The sequence below is a fragment of the Myxine glutinosa genome, chromosome 9, assembly GCF_964187855.1.
Source record: "Myxine glutinosa chromosome 9, kmMyxGlut1.1, whole genome shotgun sequence".
Lineage (NCBI taxonomy): Eukaryota > Metazoa > Chordata > Myxini > Myxiniformes > Myxinidae > Myxine > Myxine glutinosa.
The window spans coordinates 20,652,698-20,677,821 of NC_136269.1; the positions used below are offsets into that span (position 1 = coordinate 20,652,698).

At 49.2% G+C, this 25,124-nt stretch overlaps 1 protein-coding gene across 1 annotated transcript in view; it reads right to left on the reverse strand.

The window, feature by feature from the left end:
• Window positions 1-25,124, reverse strand: part of LOC137416549 (uncharacterized) — a 123,229-nt gene that overhangs the window by 95,747 nt on the left and 2,358 nt on the right. The window contains exon 2 of the mRNA XM_068102171.2: window positions 12,827-12,903. The gene's annotated coding sequence lies outside the window, so the exon portion shown is untranslated. The remainder of the gene's footprint in view (window positions 1-12,826; window positions 12,904-25,124) is intronic.

Consider the following 25,124-nt stretch of genomic DNA (forward strand, 5'->3'; position numbering starts at 1 on the left):
TTGATATACCGAGTTCAGAAAGTAAACCCAAGTCAAGGAAAAAAAAAAATCCATATTAAATGCCAAGTCTGTATACACACACACACACACACACACACACACACACACACACACACACACACACACACACACACAACACAACACAAGGAAATTATAAAAAAAAGTTTTTACCAGAAGATGGGCATTCTAATTTTAATATCAAACTGAGTGATTTTTTAAAATTTATTCTTCATGAACTGAAATTAATTATCAAACTAGTTATCCAAGCTCTTATTAAAAATTAAATGGAATGTTATAAAAAATAACATTTATGAAAAAATTAACTTATTAAAAATCTTATTAAATTGGTTCACGAGTTATCAAGTGACCACTATATTCGTCATGGGTGTGTGTCTGTCTGTGTGTCTGTGTGTCTGGCTGTGTGTCTGTGTGTCTGTCTGTGTGTCTGTGTGTCTGTCGGTGTGTCTGTGTGTCTGTCTGTGTGTCTGTGTTTCTGTCTGTGTGTCTGTGTGTCTGTCTGTCCGCAGCATAACTACCCGATGATATCATCCGATCTTGATGAAACTTGGGTGGGAGGTTGATATCATGATCTAGTTGTGTCCTGCCTAGAGTGGGCGTATTGCGCCCATTGTGGGCAGAGCGACGCCCAAAAAAGATGTCTTTTTGGGGGGTAATCGAGCTCAAGCTACATCTTCTCCGAGGGAGTTGGTGGAATCCGACAGGGGTTTCGATATTTGGTTAGGCCAATGTCATGTGTCTAGCCCCACGGAGCTCGATTTTTCATTTTCGCCCCAAGGTCAAGATCTCAAGGTCACGAAATTTAGAAAAGTCGATTTTTGATGGTTTTATTACATTGTTCGCTTCCTGATAGGGTGAAATGTCGTACATGATCTTATATTATCACATACATCATGAAATACAAGTTTTCCAACAAATTTCAGAATCTTCGACCTTTGACCTTTGAAGGTCACAAAGGTCAAAGTTTCAAAGTTGTCGGAATCGAACCGAATTTTCGGTATTGTGTAGCTAACTAACCTCATAACTGATTATACTTTGTTTTCTATCTCATTTCAAGGTCAGTAACCTTCGTTTTGACATTTCCGGGCCTGGCCTGTCCGGGCCTGTTTCGGTTATAGTCCGTCCTTTGTCATTGAATACCGATGGCTCTTGAACCATCGTCGTCTCCTGACTTGTCTTATTTAAAATTATTAAATAATGGAATCACTCTGCTGTGCGTATTGACGACATGCATGAAGCAAAACCCCGAAGAACTAACATCAGAATCTTCGCCTTCCATGGCTGCATCTGACTACATGTAAGTCGCCATGACAGCTGCGCCAGCACTGTATGTACAGTCTGAAACGAAGCGCGCGATTGGCTGATTAGCGCTCACGGCCACTCCTGGCCTATGTTACATGTGCTGTGATTGGACAGTATTTATTAAAAAGATCGTCAACATCGGTGTTTTTTCCACATTTTGAAAATATGTGCAAGTTTTGTGCTTGACGTGTTTCAGATATTAATTCTGCAATATTTTTACACAACATATTATAAATGCAGGTAGATATGCGAGGTGGGTCACGAAAGTAAACAACACAGGCTCGGCCCACGGTCTAATGCTGTCGATTACCGGTTTGGAATTGTCAATGATCCAGAATTTCCTAATACCAGAATAAAACTTCACTTTTTCATGGCAGTTTTTATAGATAAGTTTCATTGCCGCTGTAATACTGCCCGACAAAGGTTTCAAACTACATTCTCTACTTGCGATGAAGAACCTCATCTTACAAGGGAGTTTGTGCATTTTTGGGATCCAGTAAATGAAGGTAATTTATGGTGTTTATCCAGAACTAGCAGTCTTCTCACCGTTGAGTGATTTGCATGGTGTTGTATCAAGTCTGTTTTGTTCTCGTTACCTATTTTGTAGGTCTTTGAAATTCCCGTGTCTAAGCCCAATTCTTCCAAAAGTGTTTGAATGTAGAATGTTTTACATACAAATGCAATATTATTATTTGCTTTATCAATTGTGAATGAATGAATGAATGATCGTTTTAAGGCCATTTTTGCCCGCTAGAGCGGGGGTTAGCCTTGCGGGCCCCATGACAATCATGGTTCCCTGTTTGAGGCAATGTTTTTATGGCCGGATGCCCTTCCTGACGCCAACCCTTAGTCGCCTCTTACGATGCGCAGGGATACGGTGTACCTATTCTAAACCGGGGTACACACCGTGATCATTCATCCCAGCAAGCTGGTACTCAATTTGCCGACCTCGGAAGGATGACAGGCTGAGTCAACCCCCCTGGCGTTAATTCAGCGATCGACCGGGATTCGAACCCAGGATCCTAGGATCCCAAGCCGGCACCCTAACCGCTAAGCCAACAAAATTTATCAATTGTGAACAATAACAAATTGTGTTTGAAGCTGCCTTAAGCAATCACGTGTCTCTAGATTGTTTAAAATTGCCTTCGGATTATTGATTCGAACTTTTCTTTTCAAATCAACAACTCTCCTTTTCACATGTTTCTCTTCCGCCTCCAACTATAAAGCCATTTGTGTGTTTGGTACTTTATGTTTATCAATTTGTTCTTTCATCCATTCGCCCAGTCCCATCATTGTAGGTTCCATTGCTTTATTCCAGTTTATCCTTTTATTTTCTCGATAATTTGGTCCTTTTGTAAGTAATGCACGTAATCTTTTATCTTTCACTATTCTGAGATCACCTGTGATAATGTTCACAATTACAATGATGTATGTTATTTAACCATTCCTCTACGGCTATAGGTTGTACAGTGTCCTTGTAGTTGAAGATTTTTCCCCGAATGGAATTTCCCAAAGTGTACACAACTCTTGGTCCTCTCTTGTTTATTGTTTCTGGAAGTTTACTCCACACTTCCTTCTGTTGAAGTATTTTCTCTATATTAATCATTTCCATCCCTTTGTTATGAAGCATAATTTTGATGATATCATTGTCTTTTCTACCATTAACTTCTTTAGGTTTCTCTTTTCCTTTTTTTCTTTTTTTGTATACAGGATCGAGGCTCGTGAAAGAGCTAACATTTATCACACAAAGAAAATCAAACAGACACACAAAACATATTGTTGCGAATATGGAATTTGACCTCCATATCCGCTTGTAAATATTCCCCTATCTTCTCCGATACTCCCCAACTCTCCCCTTACCCCATTCCCTAGTCCCATTGTCTGTAAACAACACCCATTAGAGCCGATCTTCCCCTTCATTCCCCCATTAAATGTCGTGCCCAGGTCCCCCGCACCACACGTAGACAATTATAGGACATCTTGCTAGTTATTCTTAATCTATGTCAGTTAAGGACTTGTTTCCATTAATTATGACTCTTCGTTGCACCAGAATGTGATGATATGGCACCAGTAGGAGTTTAGGACCTTCCCATACCTCCCCGCATCTCTTCCCATCATCTCAAGCTCCAACAACAACCACAACAACAGCGGCTTTGCGTCCTCACTCCGGCTCGGTTGGCCGCCATTGAACATGTGCTCGACGGGGTTACCCAGAAGGGGGCTCCCTGTCGGCCCCTCGTCAAGGGCGGAGCCGGTAACCCCCGCACCCAATGAGAAGCCATGGGCCGATGCCATATGGGGCGGAGCTAACGAGCGAGGGCGTGACTCCCCGCCGGATATACGCGGCCCCGCGCCGGACGTGACGTCAGATGCGCCCCGAGCTTGGAAGGACAAGACGCCACCCTCCCGAGCGCTGAGCGACCTCCCCGGCATCTCCACCAAAGTCGCGACCCACGAGCGCTGAGCGACCTCCCCGCATCTGCTGGACACCACCGTACGTGATTCTGTCCCTGAGCCAGGTGCACCTGAGCCATCGACTGCCGCTTTCCTTGCCATCAAATCCCGTGTGAGTCAGCGTTGTCCCGTTTATCTGTGGTCTGTCTAGGGTTAATATGAGGTTGTGTCTAAGTGCCCACCTTCCTATGTTTCCCTCTTGTCCCTGTAATCTAACCTTTTCCGCCTTAATATAACCTCCTCCGGAGGTCTTGAGAACTGAACCCCTGGTGTCGTATTGTGTGATTGTAACCCAGCCGGGTGTCTTCTCTTTCCTATTGAGCCAGCGTAGCGCGATTAGTTAACATTCGGGCACAATCGGGTAACTTGTACGGATACGGCGGCCATCCCGCTCGGCCCACCATACCATCAAAGTCGTATCTGTAACAATTGGTGTCGAGGAGTGAGATTGGACCCGGAGCGCGTTTACGCGCTCGAAATTATAACAGCGAAATTTGATTGTGTTTTACAAAAAAAAAAAAATAATAAAAACCCGAATTTTGAAAGTCGCGCTATGGCGGATCAAGACAGCTGGGGTCCGGTAGGGGAGAGTGAGGCAGGGTCGGTCCAGGACCAAATTGAGGGACGTGAGGAGAGCGAAGCAGCGAGGGTAGCAGACGCGCAAAATGGCGCCTCGCTGGTCACCGCGCCCGTGACCGTGGCAGCGCCCCTGGTGGATCCGAACCTTTTTATGTTGCAAATGAGGGCCCTTATGGAACGAATAGAGGGCCAAATGGGGGTAATGAGGGACGAAGCGAGGGCTCAGAGTGAGCAAATGGGGGTAATGAGGGACGAAGCGAGGGGTACCAGTGAGGGGTTAGACAATAATTTTGAGGAGTTAGACAAGAAATTTGGGAAGATAGACAATAATTTTGAGGAGTTAGACAAGAAATTTGGGAAGTTAGACAATAATTTTGAGGGGTTAGACAACGGGATAAAAGAGGTGAGAAATGGGTTAATGGGGGTAGAAAACAGAATGGCCGCTCAAGAGAATCAAATGGAAGGGATGCAAAAAGGGTTAGAGGGGTTAGAAAACAGTATGGAAGGCAAATTGAGGGACATGAGGGACCAAGCGGAAAGGGAAGTTAAACAAATGGAGCAGCAGATAGAGGGGGTCAGAATGGGGGTAGAAACCAAACTGGATGCTCACAGGGAGGAAATGGAGCAGATGAGGGTGGCATCTGGGCAGGAGATGCAAGTGATGGGAGAGGAGATCAGAAGAGGAGTGAGTGAGGAGGTCGGAGGAGTGCGCGAGGAGGTGAGGCACTGTAAGGAGCGCATGGAGAAAGAGGTGAGAAAGGGGACTGTAAAGTTACAAGGGGGCATAGAGGACCTGACGCAGGAGGTGGAGCAGCTGACGGTGGGACAAACGGAGTTAGTGGAGCAGGTTCAAAGGAACACTGCGGTATTAGGAGGTTTAAAGGCGACACAAAAAGAAATTAAAAACGACTTGATAGCGACAAAGAGGGAATGTCAGATGGTACGTGAGGGACTGACAACGAGGTTGGACGAGGTGATAGAGGTAATGGAGACGAAGGACCGGCAGGTGAGGACGCACCTGGAAACGGTCAAGGTAGCCTTAGAGGATGAGCTTGAGGAGACGTACCGGGGAATAAAAGAGGTGAAGCACAAATTAGAAGAAGTGGAAGAAGGGATGAGCGAAATTAAGAAGCGACGGAGAGGGGATAAGAAAGAAATAAAAGAGGAGATAAAAGAATTGGTCCAAAGTCTGTGTTTGGATCGTGATGATGTGCTCATTAACCGGATGAGGGATTCGCAGGTGATGGAGGAGAAGCGAAGAGGAAGAGGACCCGGTGTAAGTGGTGACCAATATGGTCGTGCGTATGATGCGCCAGGGGATTTAAGAAGCTTGGGGGTCGAGATGGACCCGGGTGTTCGTGAGAGGCCATTGGTGAAGTGTGCGACAGGTCTGGTGTGCGAAAATGGAGGTGTGCAAGAAAGTCCGACTCTGGGGTGTGTGAGGAAAAAGTGCGTGCCAAGGAGTAGTGAGGGTGCTGGCGAGAGTGAGTCGGTCGTAGCGCGTGTGCGAGGGAGCACATGGAAGCGCGGTGTGGTAAGTGTTACAGAGGGTGTGACGGGAGAGTGTGCGCAGGAGTGTGCGCGAGAAAGGTGTGTGACGGACAGGTGCATGAGGAAGGAGTGCGCTGTCAGAAGTAAGGAAGAGTGTCCACCTGTGGTGAGTGTTACAGAGGGTGTAACGGGAGAGTGTGCGCGAGAAAGGGGTGTGACCGACAGGTGCATGAGGAAAGAGTGCGCTGTCAGAAGTAAGGAAGAGTGTCCACCTGTGGTGAGTGTTACAGAGGGTGTAACGGGAGAGTGTGCGCGAGAAAGGGGTGTGACCGACAGGTGCATGAGGAAAGAGTGCGCTGTCAGAAGTAAGGAAGAGTGTCCACCTGTGGTGAGTGTTACAGAGGGTGTAACGGGAGAGTGTGCGCGAGAAAGGTGTGTGACGGACAGGTGCATGGGGAAAGAGTGTGCTGTCAAGAGTAAGGGTGAGTGCGTTGTCACGAGTGGAGGTGAAAGTAGTGAGAGTGACATGGAGCGTGAGTTAGTTGTGACAGGTGAGAGAGGATGTACACCTGGGATGGAAGGATGCACACCTGGAATGGTAGAGCGTGAGTGGGAATGCACGCTGGAGTTGGTGGTGAGGCACGTGGTTGGGTGTGCGAATGAGGGCACGCCTGTGATTGTCACAGAGGAGGTGACCGAGGAGGGGGTGCGAAGCGGTGTGTTGGTGAGGTGTGCGAGCAACGAATGTGTGCCAAAGTGTTCGGTGGTCAGGTGTGTGACCAAGGCTGTGAGTGGAATGAGTGTACCGAGGTGTGTAAGGAAAGGTACGAGGAGCATGGAGACGGCTGGATGTGTGAGCAAGGAACGGGCTGCGGGGTGTAAGAATCCAGGTGAAGCATCGACGGTAACCAGGTTAGAGGTTAGGTCGACTTTTAGCCAAATCGGGCCCTCGGTGCGTGCAGGGCCTCGCTTTGAACGGCCGCGTCCGTGCTCCACTAGGCGGAGCTGGCAGCCCGATAGGAAGGGTCGTCATGGCGACCACTTTTTGTTGAGGCATTCCGGCAGGTCGAGATCGAGCCATGGGATGGCTCCACGCCGAGGGGGTGCGTGGGATCTCGGCCCGGGTAAGCCCCCGTCTCTGCACCGAGTGCCGGACGCATCCAGCCGCTGGCACAGAACAACCCGCATTCATTGCTTGGCTTTACAAAGCCGGGCTTTGGACGGGAATTGGCGCACCGAGAGGCATTAGTGAGTAGACTGGGTGATGAGGTTAGTGTTTTGGACCCAAAATTAGAGAAAAGCAAAATTTGATGATTGGCAAAGGATTGGCAGAGTGATTGGTAATGGTACAGTGATTGGCAGATGATTGGCAAATTTTTAATTTGTTGAAATTTGATGTGCAAAATTGGTAGTGAGAGACCCCCGATGGGGTGGGATGGCAAATCTGCCACCCTTCCCATGGGGGGGCAAAGGAGCAATAGTTTATGGGGTGTATGGCAGTGAAAACTAGCCCGGGTGGGTTAGGTTATATTGATAGGGCCCTAGAAGATGACATTAGGTGACGTTAAGATTAGTTAGTGACTGATACCTGTAGTGGGGACGCAGGTAGATTAGTATGGATGATAATGACGTGGGAGCGCAATAGTTTAAAGGGACGACTGGGAAGCGCAAGTTTCAGAAGGGAGTAGTTAGCTGAGATGATGCCGTGTGAGTGAGAATTGAACAGGTGTGATTGCACAGGTGTGCAACTGGACAGGTGTGATTGCACAGGTGTGCAACTGGACAGGTGTGTGGAGCAGTGTATGAGTAGTGAGTGAGTGGATCAGCGCGAATGCGCTTGGGGAGAGAAGGGTGCAGGTGGCACCAGGTGTGAGAGCACAGGTGTGCAGGTACAGGTGTGTGGAGAGAGTTGGAGTGAGTGGTACGGAGTGGTGTGCATGGTGCGAAGGTGTGGATGGGGGAAGAGTGGACCCCTTTCACGAGCACCCGGGGCGGGTAGTGTAAGTGTTAGGTAGAGGGTGCAGGTAAATTGTGGTTGGATATTGGCATTTGTGGTGCGGTTGCAGAATGGTGTTGTGAATGGGTGCATTAGTGTTGTGGAAATGGCTGGGCGTGTAGCCTGTTAGTGTGTGTAGTTGGTTGGGCACTCCACCACTGTGAGGATGTCGGCCAGGTGAGGCCGCAGGTGGGCTCTGGGAGCCGGTAGTTGTGAGTGGGTGCCTGAGGATCCCGGGTGTGGATCGGGCAGCCCAGTGCCAGAGAGGGCACGGAGTGGGGAGAGAGCCAGAGGGCCTTCCCCAGGTAGTTAGGTTAGGGTGAGGAGCAGGTAAGCTCGGAGGCAACTGCAGTGGTGGAGGTGTGCAGGTGGGTAGACCCACTGGGAGAGGTACACGCCGCAGCCCAGAAATTGTGCGAGGGCACCGGGAGATGAATCGGGGGAGTGAGACCCCAAATTGAAGAGCACCACAGTTTGGCCAATGGGAATTGGTTTTTAGAACCCATAGTGTAAGAGGGCCAATGGTTTGGCCGGAGAAAGCCCCCGGGTAGTGTAAAGTTGTTAAAGTCATTTAGGAAATAGTTAGGATTGATGAACCTGTCGCACCATACGCAGCCACTTACCTGTGGTGATGATGATGACTCCACACCTGTGTTTTCTTTGTTTGTGTTGCAGAAATGAGAATTGCTGTTGGATTTGTGAGACGCATCACGACGTGGATGAGACATTGGGGTGATTCCATCTCTCCCTCCCTAGGAGGGACTGATGATGAATTGGTGATGGCAAATTTTGATGTTGAGTTGGAGATGGCAAATTTTGATGAGAGTTGAAAATGGCAAATTTGATTGGTTAGGAGGGAGAGAAGACGAATTTGGTATATGGGAGGAACGGGGAAGACAGTAGGGATGTTTGTGGATTTGTAAAGTAGATGTTTATGGGTAGTGTTGTGTTTTGTTGATACAGTAAGGGGTAAGGGAGGGGCCATGTAGGTTACCTGGTGGGGGGGGCGTACGGTAGGAACGTACCTGTCTCACCTGGTTCCCATGTGCCCCCAGTGTGCATCACCTTGCATTGCGTGCACTTTTGCGCCCTTACCACCTTGCTCACTTGTCTTGTTTTTTGTCTCCCACCTCCGAGGATCTGGCTTTGGGGTAGAGAGAGAGGAGAGAGAGGTGCTGGCGACGCAGTTGTGGGCCTGCACTTTCGCTGCTTGCTGCCGGGATCGATACACCATATGGACCGCAATGTTTGTGGCCACCCACGATGGACCGCAGTTCGTTTGCGGCCAAGCACCACCCGGGGATGGACCTATGGGTCAACGTGGCACCTATGCCATACAGGTGAACCACTTTTAAGTAACACCAAGTGCACCACAAGAAGAGCAAGAGACACCTGCAGGGTTAGGGGTTGTTGAAGTTATTTTTATTCCAATGAACAATGGTGACTGCACCGATTGGTGGTGGGGTGGTGCTGTTGATGCTCGGGAAAGGGTGCTCTGCACGTTATTAAAGGCCGTCGGCCACAGAGCACTCGTGGGTTGGTGTATCGATGTTGGCAAGCGCGCTCTCTCTATGCATAACATCTGCATGTGTTCCTCCAAAAACAGGTCCTGGATCGTAGTGTAAATAGCAGCGTAGTCTTGTAAATAATGCTCCCTACCGGCTGTATGTTTAGTTTGAGAATTCTTTCCGGATTCGGTTATCCTGTGGGTGTGTTTCTGTGAGGAGAAGGGTGCAACGTCGCAGGGGGACATATTTACTCATTTGTGAATATCTGTAAAACTGTCGCACTCAGGGTAGAGTTAATAGTAGAGGGAACTACATTGCGTGCCACACTAAAGTAGGTAAAAATTTATCGGGTCGGGACGCCCCGAGGGTAGAGAAGGGTGCAATGTTGCGAATATGGAATTTGACCTCCATATCCGCTTGTAAATATTCCCCTATCTTCTCCGATACTCCCCAACTCTCCCCTTACCCCATTCCCTAGTCCCATTGTCTGTAAACAACACCCATTAGAGCCGATCTTCCCCTTCATTCCCCCATTAAATGTCGTGCCCAGGTCCCCCGCACCACACGTAGACAATTATAGGACATCTTGCTAGTTATTCTTAATCTATGTCAGTTAAGGACTTGTTTCCATTAATTATGACTCTTCGTTGCACCAGAATGTGATGATATGGCACCAGTAGGAGTTTAGGACCTTCCCATACCTCCCCGCATCTCTTCCCATCATCTCAAGCTCCAACAACAACCACAACAACAGCGGCTTTGCGTCCTCACTCCGGCTCGGTTGGCCGCCATTGAACATGTGCTCGACGGGGTTACCCAGAAGGGGGCTCCCTGTCGGCCCCTCGTCAAGGGCGGAGCCGGTAACCCCCGCACCCAATGAGAAGCCATGGGCCGATGCCATATGGGGCGGAGCTAACGAGCGAGGGCGTGACTCCCCGCCGGATATACGCGGCCCCGCGCCGGACGTGACGTCAGATGCGCCCCGAGCTTGGAAGGACAAGACGCCACCCTCCCGAGCGCTGAGCGACCTCCCCGGCATCTCCACCAAAGTCGCGACCCACGAGCGCTGAGCGACCTCCCCGCATCTGCTGGACACCACCGTACGTGATTCTGTCCCTGAGCCAGGTGCACCTGAGCCATCGACTGCCGCTTTCCTTGCCATCAAATCCCGTGTGAGTCAGCGTTGTCCCGTTTATCTGTGGTCTGTCTAGGGTTAATATGAGGTTGTGTCTAAGTGCCCACCTTCCTATGTTTCCCTCTTGTCCCTGTAATCTAACCTTTTCCGCCTTAATATAACCTCCTCCGGAGGTCTTGAGAACTGAACCCCTGGTGTCGTATTGTGTGATTGTAACCCAGCCGGGTGTCTTCTCTTTCCTATTGAGCCAGCGTAGCGCGATTAGTTAACATTCGGGCACAATCGGGTAACTTGTACGGATACGGCGGCCATCCCGCTCGGCCCACCATACCATCAAAGTCGTATCTGTAACAATATAATAAGTGCAGCGGTAGACAAGATGGGGAGAGAGGGGAAGCACAAACACAACATTTGCGAGGAGGGACATCGGGAGATCTGTGAGAGGGAGAGCGCTTGGGGGGAGGAGGCGTGGGAAGTGGGGTGGTGGGAGAAGTATAAAACACAAGGACACTGCAAGGACTTCCAGGAAAGAAGTTGGTATTTCAAAAAAGTGGATCTGGGGTGAAATTAACGGGGGTAGAAAAGCTTTAACGGGGTTTATTTTCCATCCCATTCTTTTTACGGCCATTTCCGCTTGTCTTTTCTATAACCTGAACACTGAAGATCGCATTGTTACAATACCCATAAGTAAAATGATGGGTAAGTTGTGGACAACCAGTACTTACACACACACACACACACACACACACACACACACACACACACACACACACACACACACACACACACACGTGCACACACTCTTACAGTACCTATAGAAAGTCTACACCCCCTTTTTCTTCTATCATCCTATCTCCAACCTCTCTCCCATACGCACCGTGTACAAAACGGTCCAAATGGCCCTCACATTTTGTATGCAGTGCACGAGCACGGACTGCAGTTGCAGTTGACACGTTAACGATTAATTATCAAGTTACCTTTTAACAGCAGGGGGCGCCATCCCCTCGCACAACTACAAATGCATTATTATACGAATAGTCAGGTTCACTATGTTTTTTCGTTCAAATTTTTTGGAGATATAGCAAAACTACACATTTTTGGAATATTCAGAGCATGAGGAATCCAAAAATTAATGTTTACATTTGCGTAGACACCTTTGCGAAAATGACACTCAGGACAGTGATGAAGATCTGTAAAAGCATATTCCTGAACGGTATAGACCTCGTAGATCCTGTGTATAGGACTTATAGTTCAATCTGATACTACCTATAACTTCCTATAACAACCTATAACTTCAAAGGACTTGCAATATCATGTATTATGTAATACAGTTATATCACAAATATGAAGACAATGGTTTTCAATTTCCTTTGTTTGTTGCTTTTCTATAATCCTGAGCACTATTTTGAGGCCTTTATTGGATTCCTTGACCCAGAAAACATAGGATTAGCATATTTAATTAAGTCTCTAGGTTGACTAGAAGCCGAGATCGCGCAAAATATGTATTTTATGGCGGCCATTTTCAAAATCCAAAATGGCGGCCATGCAGGTGTCTGTGCAAATGCCAACATTGATTTTCGGATTCTCCATGCTCTGATGATTCCAAAAATGTACAGGTTTGCTAATCCCAAAATTTTGAACGAAATTATATTTGTTACCATAGTGAACCTGACTAGAAGGGCCGCACGATAAGTCATTATATGTTATGCTTTGTACATCCATGGATCATGGGTTGGATGGGATGGCCCAGGATTAGTCATTGTGTCTGCGTCCGAAGCTGTATAAGTACTTTCCCTTTCCCTTGGAGTCAAATATCATCTCGTCGTGTTCGTATGCATGATGCTGCATCATGAAGTATGCTTTCTTTTGTTTGTGGTTGTTAAAGATTCCAAGATTCCAAATTCCAAATTCCAAGATTCCAAAGATTCCAAGGTAGGAAAAGTTTTCATCATTGCTGGAAGCACAGTTGTACTGCTGATGCAGTGCCCCCTGAAGTTAGAACAGGAATTTGAGGTTATTCCATGGTGCCGGTGATAACTCACTGGCTCTTCATCCAAAGAAACCGTATGAAACCAGCAGCATGGATGTGAAACACCAGGGTGACACTTTACAGTTGAGTTACGGTTGGAATTCAGTCTAGACATAGCAGAGGCGAGTACACATACCTCTCGTCTCGGCTGAAAGGGGAGTGTCCATACCTCCAAGTTGTCCTCCCACCACGCAATCATAGGTAAAAGGTGTGATGAGCGATGGAGTGAAATAATGTGTTCCTAACTTAAGCAGCAACACAGGAATGAAAGACTTTGAAAAACATTTAAAAGGATAATTAGCAGATAACATTACCTCATCAGGATTGAGGCCTTCTTCAGTGGTCTTACAGGTGAATGATGTATGTACAGCAAGGTCCACTCCAGGGATTACTACAAATGCAAAAGAAACACAGCTACACTTAATTCCTGAGTTAAACACCATATTGTAGCGGCTGCCGCTGAGTTTTCACAATCGCCTTGCACCTATCAAGGACGCGGAGCGATCACAATGCCGGGCTCGTCCAGGACGCCCAGGCTCGCCCTCAACTTGCCAGGCCGCAGCCAGGACGCTGGGCCACGCCCCCTGGCGCCGGGCCTGGGCAAACCCCCTGGCGGAATAGATATATATTGCTGACTGATAAACGGTTTTTCAGAGTGCCTGAGTGTTTGATTTCATTAAAGCAACTCAGATGAATTATAGCTTTTTGTCGCGTCCATTCTTCCGATCGACGTGGGAGCCCCGGCTCCTTCATTGGTGACCTATCGACATGGACACGGCAGTCGCCCTTAAACTGCCTACCTTCTGGGAGGCTCACGCGGCGGTTTGGTTCGCACAGGCGGAGTCCCTGTTCGCCCTGCGAGGCATCACGGCCGACGACACCCGCTTCCACCATGTGGTAGCTGCGCTCGGGTCGGTTACCGCGGCCCGCGCCCTGAGCCTCCTCGAAAGCCCGCCAGCCGCTGACAAATACGGCGCGATTAAGAAGCTGCTCCTCGATGCTTTCGCCCTCCCATCGGCGGAACGCGCACGGCGCCTGCTCGATCTGCCTGAGCTCGGCGACTCGCGCCCTTCCGAGCGCATGGACTACATGCTTTCACTGCTCGGCGAGCACTCTCCGGCATTCCTGTTCCGGGAGCTGTTCTTCCGTCAGCTGCCTAACCCGGTACGCCTCGCCCTGGCAAGCACGACGATCACAGATCCCCGGGCCCTTGCCAGAGAAGCCGACAAGATCTCCGCCGCAGGACAGCGCATCGTAGCGGCGACATGGGACCCACCGCCGTCCGACGCAACACCCAGGGCGCCCGAGCACCCGGCACGGTCGACGGCCGAACTGCCGACGCCATTGGCGGCCGCTCTACCGAGCCGACCACCTCCGGCACGACGACCGAGGCCTCCACCTGACCAAGCGTGGTGTTACTATCATGCCAGGTTCGGACAGAAGGCCCGGACATGCCGACCCCCGTGCACCTTCGGCAGGCCGGGAAACGGCCGGGCCGGCGTTCATTACCAGCCATGAGCGCCGGCCACACGGGCAACTTACTGTTCATCACGGATAAAGCGTCCGGACGGCGCTTCCTGTGCGACACCGGCGCCCAACTGAGCGTCATACCCGCCTCTGACCAGGACAGGCAATCCGCGGTTTGCGGCCCCTCCTTAGTTGCGGCCAACGGATCGACTATCCGCACCTTCGGCCCGCGCAACGTCACCCTCTGCTTCGGCGGCCAACGCTTTGCTTGGACGTTTGTAACCGCCAACGTGCCCGTGGCTCTGCTAGGCGCCGACTTCCTCTGCGCACACGGACTGCTGGTGGACGTCCAACGGCGTCGTTTAATCAACGCTGAAACCTTCAGCTCCCTGGTATGCACATTGAGCAGCTCCGCGCCGACCGAGCTGGCATGCGCCGTCCCGGCGGCGAACGAGTTTGCTCGCCTGCTCACGGAGTTCCCGGCCCTCACGCGGCCGACGTTTTCGGCCGTCGCAGTACGGCATGGGATCGAGCACCACATACCAACCACGGGCCCGCCGGTCTACGCCAGGGCCCGCCGCCTCGACCCAGCCAAGCTCGCCGTAGCGAAGGCCGAATTCGACGCGTTGGAGCACCTCGGCATCGTGCGGCGCTCCGATAGCGCGTGGGCCTCGCCACTGCACATCGTGCCAAAGCCGGGGGGTGGATGGCGCCCGTGTGGCGACTACCGCCGTCTCAATGACGCTACCACCCCCGACAGGTACCCGATCCCGCATATCCAAGACTTCTCCGCCCGTCTGGCGGGACGGGTCATTTTTTCGAAAATTGACCTCATACGGGGATATCACCAGGTACCTGTCAGGGCGGCCGACGTCCCTAAAACGGCAGTCATCACGCCGTTCGGCTTATTCGAATTCTTGCGGATGCCGTTTGGTCTCAAGAACGCGGCTCAGGCGTTCCAGCGCTTGATGGACGGCGTGCTGCGTGACCTGCCGTTCCTTTTCGTTTACCTGGACGACATCCTCGTCGCCAGCACGTCCCGGGCCGAGCACCTCCTCCACCTCCGGACACTGTTCGAGCGCCTCAGCGAGCACGGCCTCATCGTCAACCCGGCCAAATGCCACTTCGGCACGACGGCCGTTGATTTTTTGGGCCATCACATCACCAAGAACGGGGCCGTGCCGCTGCCAACCAAGGTCGAGGCCATCACCACGTTCCCGCATCCCCGCACCATAAAGGCCCTGCAGGAATTCCTGGGAATGGTGAATTTTTATCACCGCTTCGTGCCCCGCGCTGCTCAGCTCATGCGGCCCCTCTACGAAGCCCTCCGGGGCATGCCGGCCAAGCACGACATCGCCTGGTCCGCAGCAATGGATGCGGCCTTCCAAGGCTCAAAGCGGGCCCTCGCCGACGCAACACTGCTCGCTCACCCGGTGCTCAACGCTCCCATCGCCCTCACCACGGATGCCTCCGACTACGCGGTGGGCACCGTACATGAGCAATGGGTGAACGGGGTTTGGCAGCCACTCGCTTTTTTCAGCCGGCAGCTCCGGCCGAACGAGCTCAAATACAGCACGTTTGACCGGGAGCTCCTCGGTCTACACCTGGCCGTCCGCCATTTCCGCCACCTCCTGGAGGGCCGACCTTTCACGGCGTTCGTCGACCACAAGCCGTTGGTTTACGCCATGGCCAAGGTCACGGAGCCATGGTCGGCCCGCCAACAGCGCCACCTCTCCGCCGTGTCGGAGTTTACCACGGACATCCGGCACGTCGCCGGCAAAAACAACGCCGTGGCCGACTGTCTTTCCCGGGCCAGCGCGAACGCGGTCCACCTGGGCGTGGATTTTGCGCTTATGGCGGCGGACCAAACCACCGACACCACGGTGCAAGCCCTCCGGGCGGCGGACACGGGCCTCCGCCTGGCCGACATCCCCTGCGCGGACACTGTCCTGCTCTGCGACGTCTCCCAAGGCCAGCCTCGCCCCATCGTGCCCGTCGCCTGGCAACGCCGCATCTTCGCCTCCCTCCACGGCCTTTCCCACCCGGGCCGGAAAGCTTCCCAGAAGCTGGTGTCGGCGCGTTTCGTCTGGCACGGCCTTCGTCGGGACGTCCGCGATTGGACCAGCGCCTGCACGGCCTGCCAACGGGCCAAGGTCCACCGACACACCCAGGCCCCGCTGGCACCTTTCACCGTGCCCGAACGACGTTTCGACCACGTCAACGTGGATCTGGTGGGCCCCCTCCCCCCGTCACGGGGGTTCACACACCTGCTCACCATGGTGGACAGGACCACCAGGTGGCCGGAGGCCGTTCCCCTCGTCTCCACCACCACCGCCGACGTGGCGCAGGCTTTCATCGCCACCTGGGTCGCCCGCTTCGGCGCACCGGCGGACATCTCGTCAGACCGCGGTCCACAGTTCACCTCCGAGCTGTGGGGCGCGGTCGCCCGCAACCTGGGGATCAAGCTCCACCGTACTACGGCCTACCACCCCCAAGCAAACGGGTTGTGCGAGCGATTCCACCGCTCCATGAAGGCCGCGCTCATGGCCGGCCTTCAAGACGTCGGGTGGGCCGACCGGCTGCCGTGGGTCCTTTTGGGCCTTCGCACGGCCCCCAAGGAGGACCTCCAGGCATCCACCGCCGAGCTTGTCTATGGCCAGGTGCTACGCGTCCCGGGCGAATTTGTGCCCGACGCTACCAGTCCCTGGTCCGCAGCTCACCAGCGCTCGGACCTCCAGGAGGCCGCCCGACGGTTTGCCCCCGTGCCAACATCCCACCACGGTGACCCCCAGTCCTACGTCCCCCCAGCACTCCGCACAGCGGAGTATGTTTTTGTGCGTCACGACGCACATCGGTGGCCACTCCAGCCGCCGTACGACGGGCCCTTCCGGGTGCTGCGACGGGACGACAAGTCGTTCGTCATCGACATCGGCGGCAGGTCGGACCGGATTGCTGTGGACCGCCTCAAGCCGGCGCACGTGGACGTCGACCACCCACCACGGGTGGCCCTTCCGCCGCGGCGAGGCCGTCCCCCGTCCACGGTGCCCCCCACTCGACCGCCCACCACCTCACCGGACCCCCTCCCACGACCCGCCAGGGGTCGCTTCGGCCGGGTCATCAGGACCCCCCTCAAATTGACCCTGCCGGTGCAAGTCGATTCTGGGGGGACGTGTGTAGCGGCTGCCGCTGAGTTTTCACAATCGCCTTGCACCTATCAAGGACGCGGAGCGATCACCATGCCGGGCTCGTCCAGGACGCCCAGGCTCGCCCTCAACTTGCCAGGCCGCAGCCAGGACGCTGGGCCACGCCCCCTGGCGCCGGGCCTGGGCAAACCCCCTGGCGGAATAGATATATATTGCTGACTGATAAACGGTTTTTCAGAGTGCCTGAGTGTTTGATTTCATTAAAGCAACTCAGATGAATTCTAGCTTTTTGTCGCGTCCATTCTTCCGATCGACGTGGGAGCCCCGGCTCCTTCAATATGTTAATATCACCAAAGGGAGGAAAATTATAGCAATTCAATGTTGACTGTAATTAACTCAATGCACGCTTCCACTGGTCTATAGATGATGTAACTTACCCAGACAGGGGGTGGTGGGTGGGTGGTTGGCCCAGAGTTACAGAACGTTGTGGATAGTAAAAATACAACAACAAAAATGGAATAGTGGATCTGTAAGGCGCCCTAAAGTACTATTATACATCTAGACTCCAGAGCAAACTACACAACACTCACGGAGACACGCACTCAGGTCATCGAAGAAAAATGTAACATACCTGGACTTTATCTGAACTTCTGTCTTGTGAGATAAACCTAAGCGCAGGTATTTATGGGTCCACATAGGCCATATTTATTTTTTGCGCACTCCTTCCCTATCTCCTCCCTTTCCCTTTTCCCTCCCCAATCCACGTACACTGCTATAACACTTCCCTTCCTTATTTGAATTTTAACTTGATTCACCCTCTCTCCCCGATCTACCACTCACCCCACCCCCCCCCCCCCCCCTTTTTAACGTGCATCTTTATAAAATTCCTTTAAAGACTTCACAACCATGGTGGTCCAAACAACGCAACCCACACAACACAGTGCAACCTTGCTTTGTGATATCCTTGATATTGAGTGTCCGACAGGATAGTGCATAGGTACCCCATTTACCCTTAATCTGTCTACACTGGGTCCATTTCCATATCCGACTGAAACTCGTCTGATCGATGCTTCGCAAACATGGATTTGTATCACTGCAAAGTGTGCCGTCCCACGGATGGACGTTAAATTTGGTGTCCCGTCTGATAATATTAGCTCGTAGATGTTAAAGATTCCGTGGTGTCTTTCACAAAGAGTAGATGCCTGGTCATACGTCATATGCTTGTAATATCCACTTACCAGAAATAAAATATGGAGGAAATAGTTTGTGGATGTTTGCGTACAGTTGTTCTTTGTGTACAGTAAATAATAATAAAATGATTGAAGTAATCAACAACAGTTGCATCTACAGTTGTGGCCAAAAATATTGGCACCCCTGCACTTTTTTCAAATAACTCACGATTTTCCCGAAAAATACGTTGAAATTGACAAAAGTATTTGGTCTCCACAATTCCTGATTTCACTGTTAATATTACAGAACCTTTGTTTTTGATTCAGAACTTAATATATCCTTTTAAATCAGAAAATAAAAAGAAATGACATTGACAAGATTATTGAAACCCCAGACTTAATATTTGGTAGCACAGCCTTTGGACAAAATAACTACAGTCAAGCACTTACTATAGCCATGAATGAACTTCCTACACCTATCTACTAGCAGTTTGGCCCACTCTTCTTGTGCAAACTGCTCCAGTTCTCCCATATTTGAAGGGTGCCATCTCCCAACTGCTGTTTTGAGATCTCCCCACAGGTGTTCAATGGGATTTAGATCTGGACTCATTGCTGGCCACTTCAGAACAGTCCAACGTTTTGTCTTGAACCATTCCTGGATGCTTTTTAAAGTGTGTTTGGGGTCATTGACCTGCTGCAAGACCCATGACCTTCGACTGAGACACATCTTTCTGACACTGGGTTGAACATTGCGCTCCAAAATGCCTTCATAATCTCCTCATTTCATGATGCCATGCACACATTCAAGGCACCCAGTGCCAGAGGCAGCACAGCAACCCCAAAACATCACTGAACCTCCTCCATGTTTGACTGTAGGGAAGGTGTTCTTTCTTTGAAGGCTTCATTTTGTTTTCTGTAAACATAGAGATTATGTGCTTTACAAAAAAAGCTCTAATTTGGTCTCATCTCCCAGAAGGACAGGACATTCTCCCAGAAGGATTTTAGTTTATTCATGTGTGTTTTGGCAAACTCCAGTCAGGCTTTCTAATGTCTCTCTATCAGCAGTGGGGTCCTCCTGGGTCTCCTACCATAGAACCCCCTATTGTTGAGTTGGTGAGGGATGGTGCGAGTTGAAACTGTCGTACCTTGTGTCTGAAGGACAGCTTGAATCTGTTTGGCAGTTGATCAAGGTGCTTTCTCCACCATTCAAACAATCCTTCGCTGCAAACTTCGATCAAGTTTTCTCTTGCGGCCACGTTCAGGGAGGTTGGCTACAGTGCCATGGACCTTAAACTTCCTGATAACATTGCGTCCAGTGGACACAGGAACATCAAGGTCTCTGGAGATGGACTTGTAGCCTTGAGATTGTCCATGCTTGGCTACAATCTTGTGTCTGACCTCCTCAGACAATTCTCTGGTTTTCTTTCTTTTATCCATGCTCATTGCGGTACACACAGTGACACAAAACAGCAGAATGACTCTTTTTCTCTATTCAAACTGGTTGAATGAGTGATTTTTATATTGCAGGCACATGCAACTCACCACAGGTGAGTTCAATTCCAACGTAAAGGAGAATCACCTGCTTGAAATCTAATTATTATTTTATTTTTTAACAACTTCTAAGTGGTGCCAATGATATTGTCCGGGCCATTTTAGGATTTCTTTGTGGAATAAGATAAGAGTTAGTAAAAACTAGAACAATGCGACTGTATCGCCAATATGCCTCCACATGGTCCCACAATGGGTAGATGCCATCACTCTGTATATGTACGGGTAGTAGACCACGTTTGTGAAGTTTGGTGTTGATCGGATAAGGTTCCTTTTTCTTTCCAAGATGGCTACCAAACCAACTGATCTATGACATCATCATTTTCAAACTATATGCAACAGTGCTGTAAGATGATATTTGTAAAATTTCGCATCGATATGGTGAGCGGTTTCAGAGATATAATTATTTAATATTTTCCTTTAATCCAAAATGGCTGCCAAACCATGTGACCTATGATATCATAAATTTAATATTTCAATACAAATGTGTCATAGATCATGTGCATGCAATTTCAGATTTTTAGGATAAGGAATTTGATTGAAACATTTTTGGCAGGTATACCACTTCACCTATGATGTCATCATTATCATGCTTTTGTTCCCCATTGGGAGTACTTGATAATGTGCCAAGTTTCAAATTTTTCCATTCAGCGGTTTCTGAGAAATAAATTTTTAATTATTTGCATTTTATCCAAGATGGCTCCAAAATATTCTGCATGGGTGTCACTCCTACCCTGAAAGTTTCGTCTCAATCGGACATATGCTTACTGAGAAAAACGAGGTTTAGCCCGGATGGACGTACGGAAGTACGTACGGACGGAAGGACGGACAACCCGAAAACATAATGCCTCTGGCGACTTTGTCGGCGGAGGCAAACAATTTCAGCTTCTTTTGTTTGTTTTGTTCCACTGTAAACCAAAGCAATACACACGTGGATACCAAGAGATTTTTTAATTTCAACAATTTTCTGGAAGAAATGGTGCATTATTTGAAAAAAGTGCAAGAGTGCCAATATTTGTGGCGACGACTGTATACTATAAAAGGAGCTGTGCATGCATCCAAGCCCACCTATTGGTTGGACAGTTCACCTGACTCCGCCCACATTTTCTATACGATAGCCACCATGTTGGTGCTTATTGTTTTGTGAAGTCAAAGACATCTTCAGAGTTGTCATATTCATAATCACCATGCCCTCACTATAAGTTTTTCCTTCAATGTAAAATGACCCAAGCTCCAATTAAAAGGTTTTGAGCCGATAGGCATCACCGTCACGGGCCTTGTGAAGATAGGCCTCAGCGATCGAGGCAACGGTCTGTTGTTTATACACCACCCAAATAACTGTGTAGTATTCTCATATCACGTAGACGTAGGGCATTTACTACGGAGGTTACACAGGTCCTTGCTGTTATTTCCGACTATTTTCTCTTAAATGACTCGACCAGGAACCATATAACCAATGTCATTAAACAGGTATTTGTTGAGGACTTCCGAGAATCTCGCAACATTGTGAAAGAAAACATCCATCATTATTTACTTTAACCGATGTGTGCATGTGCATCAGGAAGAAGATTAATTGGTTTCGGGTCTCATGGTCACTTGTCAGTAGCGATTCCATGGGGTTTCCGCATAGCTCACGGGATTGTGAATTGGACAGGTAACCATGATGTAGGAGATGTAGGAGCTGTTACTATTGACATGTGGGAGCTGTTACTATTGTGGTTGCTGTGAAATTTGTGAAGGCATGGTTGAGGAGGGGAAAACCTTAAATATTCCGCCGTTTCGATGTTGGAATGCCTGGTTGCTTTTATGATTTGGGGGTGGGCGTGGGGGTAATGTGAGGAGGGGGTTTCAAGTTTTTCAATGGGGAGGGGATTGGCACATTAGAGTTAGGAGGGAGAGGGTGAGGACTTGGAGTTGTGGGGGGAGTGGAAGAGCAAGGTTGGGATAAAGTTGGGAAGGGGAGGTTGAGGCTTTGGGGACACAAGAGGGCTTTGGGGCCTCCCTGTGTCCAATAAAATATTCCAGGAACCCCCAGGGCTCGGCCTAGATAAGATACCCTCCCCTTTTTTTGCTACAATAACAAAAGTGCTTGCTATAAAAAAAATATTTATTAAAAGAAAGAGTGGTTGCTGTTGCTTGTACTACTACACTACTATTAGTAAGCCAACAAACAGAACTGAACTTTATAAACTTAACAGCTTTTGTTAATTTCAGTTTGCTGAGATTGCAGATAGCTTGCTTGTTAAACATGATACACAAAAATTGGCACAGCAGAACAAGAGAAAAAATAGGACCGCGGGTCCTGAAGTTCACCTGGATCAGGAGCAAGTCATGCAAATCCCTCACAAACCCCCTCAGACCCTGATATGTTTAATGTCATGAACAAACTTTGGTGCATCATGGGCAATGAAGATTGTGATCAAGTTCCATTGAATTAATGTGTGTGGTTTCAGAGAAGAGAGCACATACTTATTTTTTTTTGGGGGGGGGGGGGGGGTCAAACAGCTGTTCTCCACCATCTCTTATCTTCCCCCATCCAAAACCTTGATCTTTTCTACCCCCGTTAATTCACCCCAGATCCACTTTTTTGAAATAACTTCTTTCCTGGAAGTCCTAGCAGTGTCCATGTGTTTTTTTACCTCTCCCACCCCCTCGCCCCCCCTTCTTCCCATGCCTCCTCCCCCCAAGCCCTCTCCCTCCCACAGATCTCTCGATGTCCCTGCTCTCCATCCTGTCTCCCGCTCCCTTTATCATATGTTTTATGTGTCAGTTTTGTCTTTTTCTGATCAATGTTAGCTCTTACATGAGCCTCGATCTTGTATACAAAAATAAATTTTAAAAAACCTCCCCCTTCCCCTCCACTCCTCACCCCGTAATACCTCTTAATGAGCGCAGATTTTGATGCGGTCAAAACACCTTCATTAGGCATCAGATATGAAGCTTGTGGCCAAGTTTCTTCAAAATTGTGTGTGTAGTTTCAGTGAAGAGAGCAAATACCTATTTTTGGGGGGGGGGGGGAGGGGGCAAACACCCCCGCCCTCCCGTAGACCCCCTTAATGAGCGCAGATTTTGATGCGGTCAACACACCTTCATTAGGTATCGGATATTAATATTGTGGCCAAGTTTCACTAAAAATGTGTGTGTAGTTTCAGTGAAGAGAGCAAATACCTATTTTTTTTGGGGGGGGGGGGGTCAAATGTCCCCCGCCCCCACCCCCTTCTCCCCTTCCCCGTGGACCCCCTCAATGAGCGCAGATTTTGATGCGGTCAATACACCTGTAGATGAAAACTTCCTGTCTGGCATCATCACAGGTGATGGGATTTCGGTTTATGGCTGCGACCCTGAGACCAAGTGTCAGTCATCTCGGTGGAAGACCCCGTCGTCACCTCGACCAAGGAAAGATAGACAGGTGCGCTCGAACATGAAGACCACGTTGATTGTGTTGTTTTGACAGGGAAGGTGTTGTGCACAATGATTTGTTCCACAAGGTGAGCCGGTGGATTATTTGGCCGTTCTGAAACTCTTAAAGTGCAGGTTGACGGAAGGGAAGCAAGTTGTGGATGTTGCATCCACGACGATGCGCAACACGTTCAGCACTCTCCACCTGGGAACCTTTGGCCAAGGACATTTCCCTGGTTCCCCACATTTGGTACCAAACGACTTTTTCCTGTTCCACTGACTAAAACACATCCTAAAAGGAAAGATTTCAGGATGTGTCATCGAAAATGCAACCCGGGAACTGAAGCCATCCCAAAAGAGGACCAGAGATGCTTCAAAAAATGGAAGAACCAATCAAATCACCGTGTTCAATCTGGAGGAGACTACTTTGAAGAGGCTTCCTTTGATTAACTGTGGTTTTAGTGTTGTAAGATTGAATCTGGTCCTGAGACTTTTTGATTAAACATTTAAACCTCATACAACTATAGTTTCCGAATAATAGTAGTCATTTTCATGGAAACATTGACCATTGTGTTCCCATCTTTTTTATGCCTCCATTGACGAAGTCGCCGGAGACATTATGTTTTCAGGTTGTCTGTCCGGCTGTCTGTCCGTCCGTGATAGATTTTCCTTACCGCGATAACTTGAGATCGGCTGAAGGGATCTTAGTCAAACTTGGTGCAGGTATGTAAAATGAGGTAAAGATGAACTGATTAGATTTTTGGCTCATGAGGTCAAAGGTCAAAGGTTAGAGGTCATGTTAGGTAACAAAAAATCCTGTTACCGCGATAACTTGTGAACCAGTGATGGGATTCTCACCAAATTTGGTACAATTATGTAGAATGATGTAAAGATGAACTGATTAGATTTTGGGGTCAATATGTGAAAGGTCAAAGGTCAAAGTCTGTAATATGTCTATAACTTGAGAACCGTTGAAGTGATCTAATTCAAACTTGGTACAGGTATGTATCATGATGTAAAGATTAACTTATTAGATTGTGGGGTCCCGAGGCCAAAGGTCAGAGGTCATGTCAGGTAAAAATGTAATAACTTGTGAACAGCTGAAAGGATTTAAATTAAAACTTGGTATCGGTATGTATGATGATGTAAACATGAACTGATAAATTTTGGATCAAGAGGTCAAAGGTCAGAGGTCATGTCAGGTAAATTGTGATAACTTGAGAACAGCTGAATGGATTTAAATCAAACTGGATACAAATCAAACTGTATTATAATGATGTAATAATGTGGGCAGAGGGTGAAAAATAACTGCCATACCCATTTCTACATGCTGGAGTTAATGGGTGAAGAAACCTCATTCAGGCATATACCTCGTTTGGTTCCAAAGTTATACCATTTTTTGTTTTTCAACATGGCCGACCGTGGCCATCTTGGATTTTGAGGTCAACATGACCCCCAATCCAAAAAATGACCATCCCATCAGATTTCACACCTCAAAATTAGTGGAAAATAACCCCTCATTCATGATTCTAGTTTATTTGGTTCAAAAGCCTCATGCCTGAAATGACCACCGGCGCCCATTCTCGAATTCACGCTCTAGCGGGGTTAGCCCCCATATTTCCGAGGTACATAGGAGCTAAATCTTTTCTAAATAGTCCAAGGTATGTAGAACAACAATACAAAAGGTAGGAACATTCAATGATCTCTCTGACTCTCTCGAAAATCCTCTCTATCTCTTTGCTGATGACTCCACTCTCTGCCGCTCCATTCCTCTTCCCTCAGATCGGCAGTCTGCTGCCTCCTCACTCTCTGAAGACCTGGACAAAATCACAGACTGGTCAAACAAGTGGAACATGTCTTTCAATCCTGACAAATCTCACACTCTT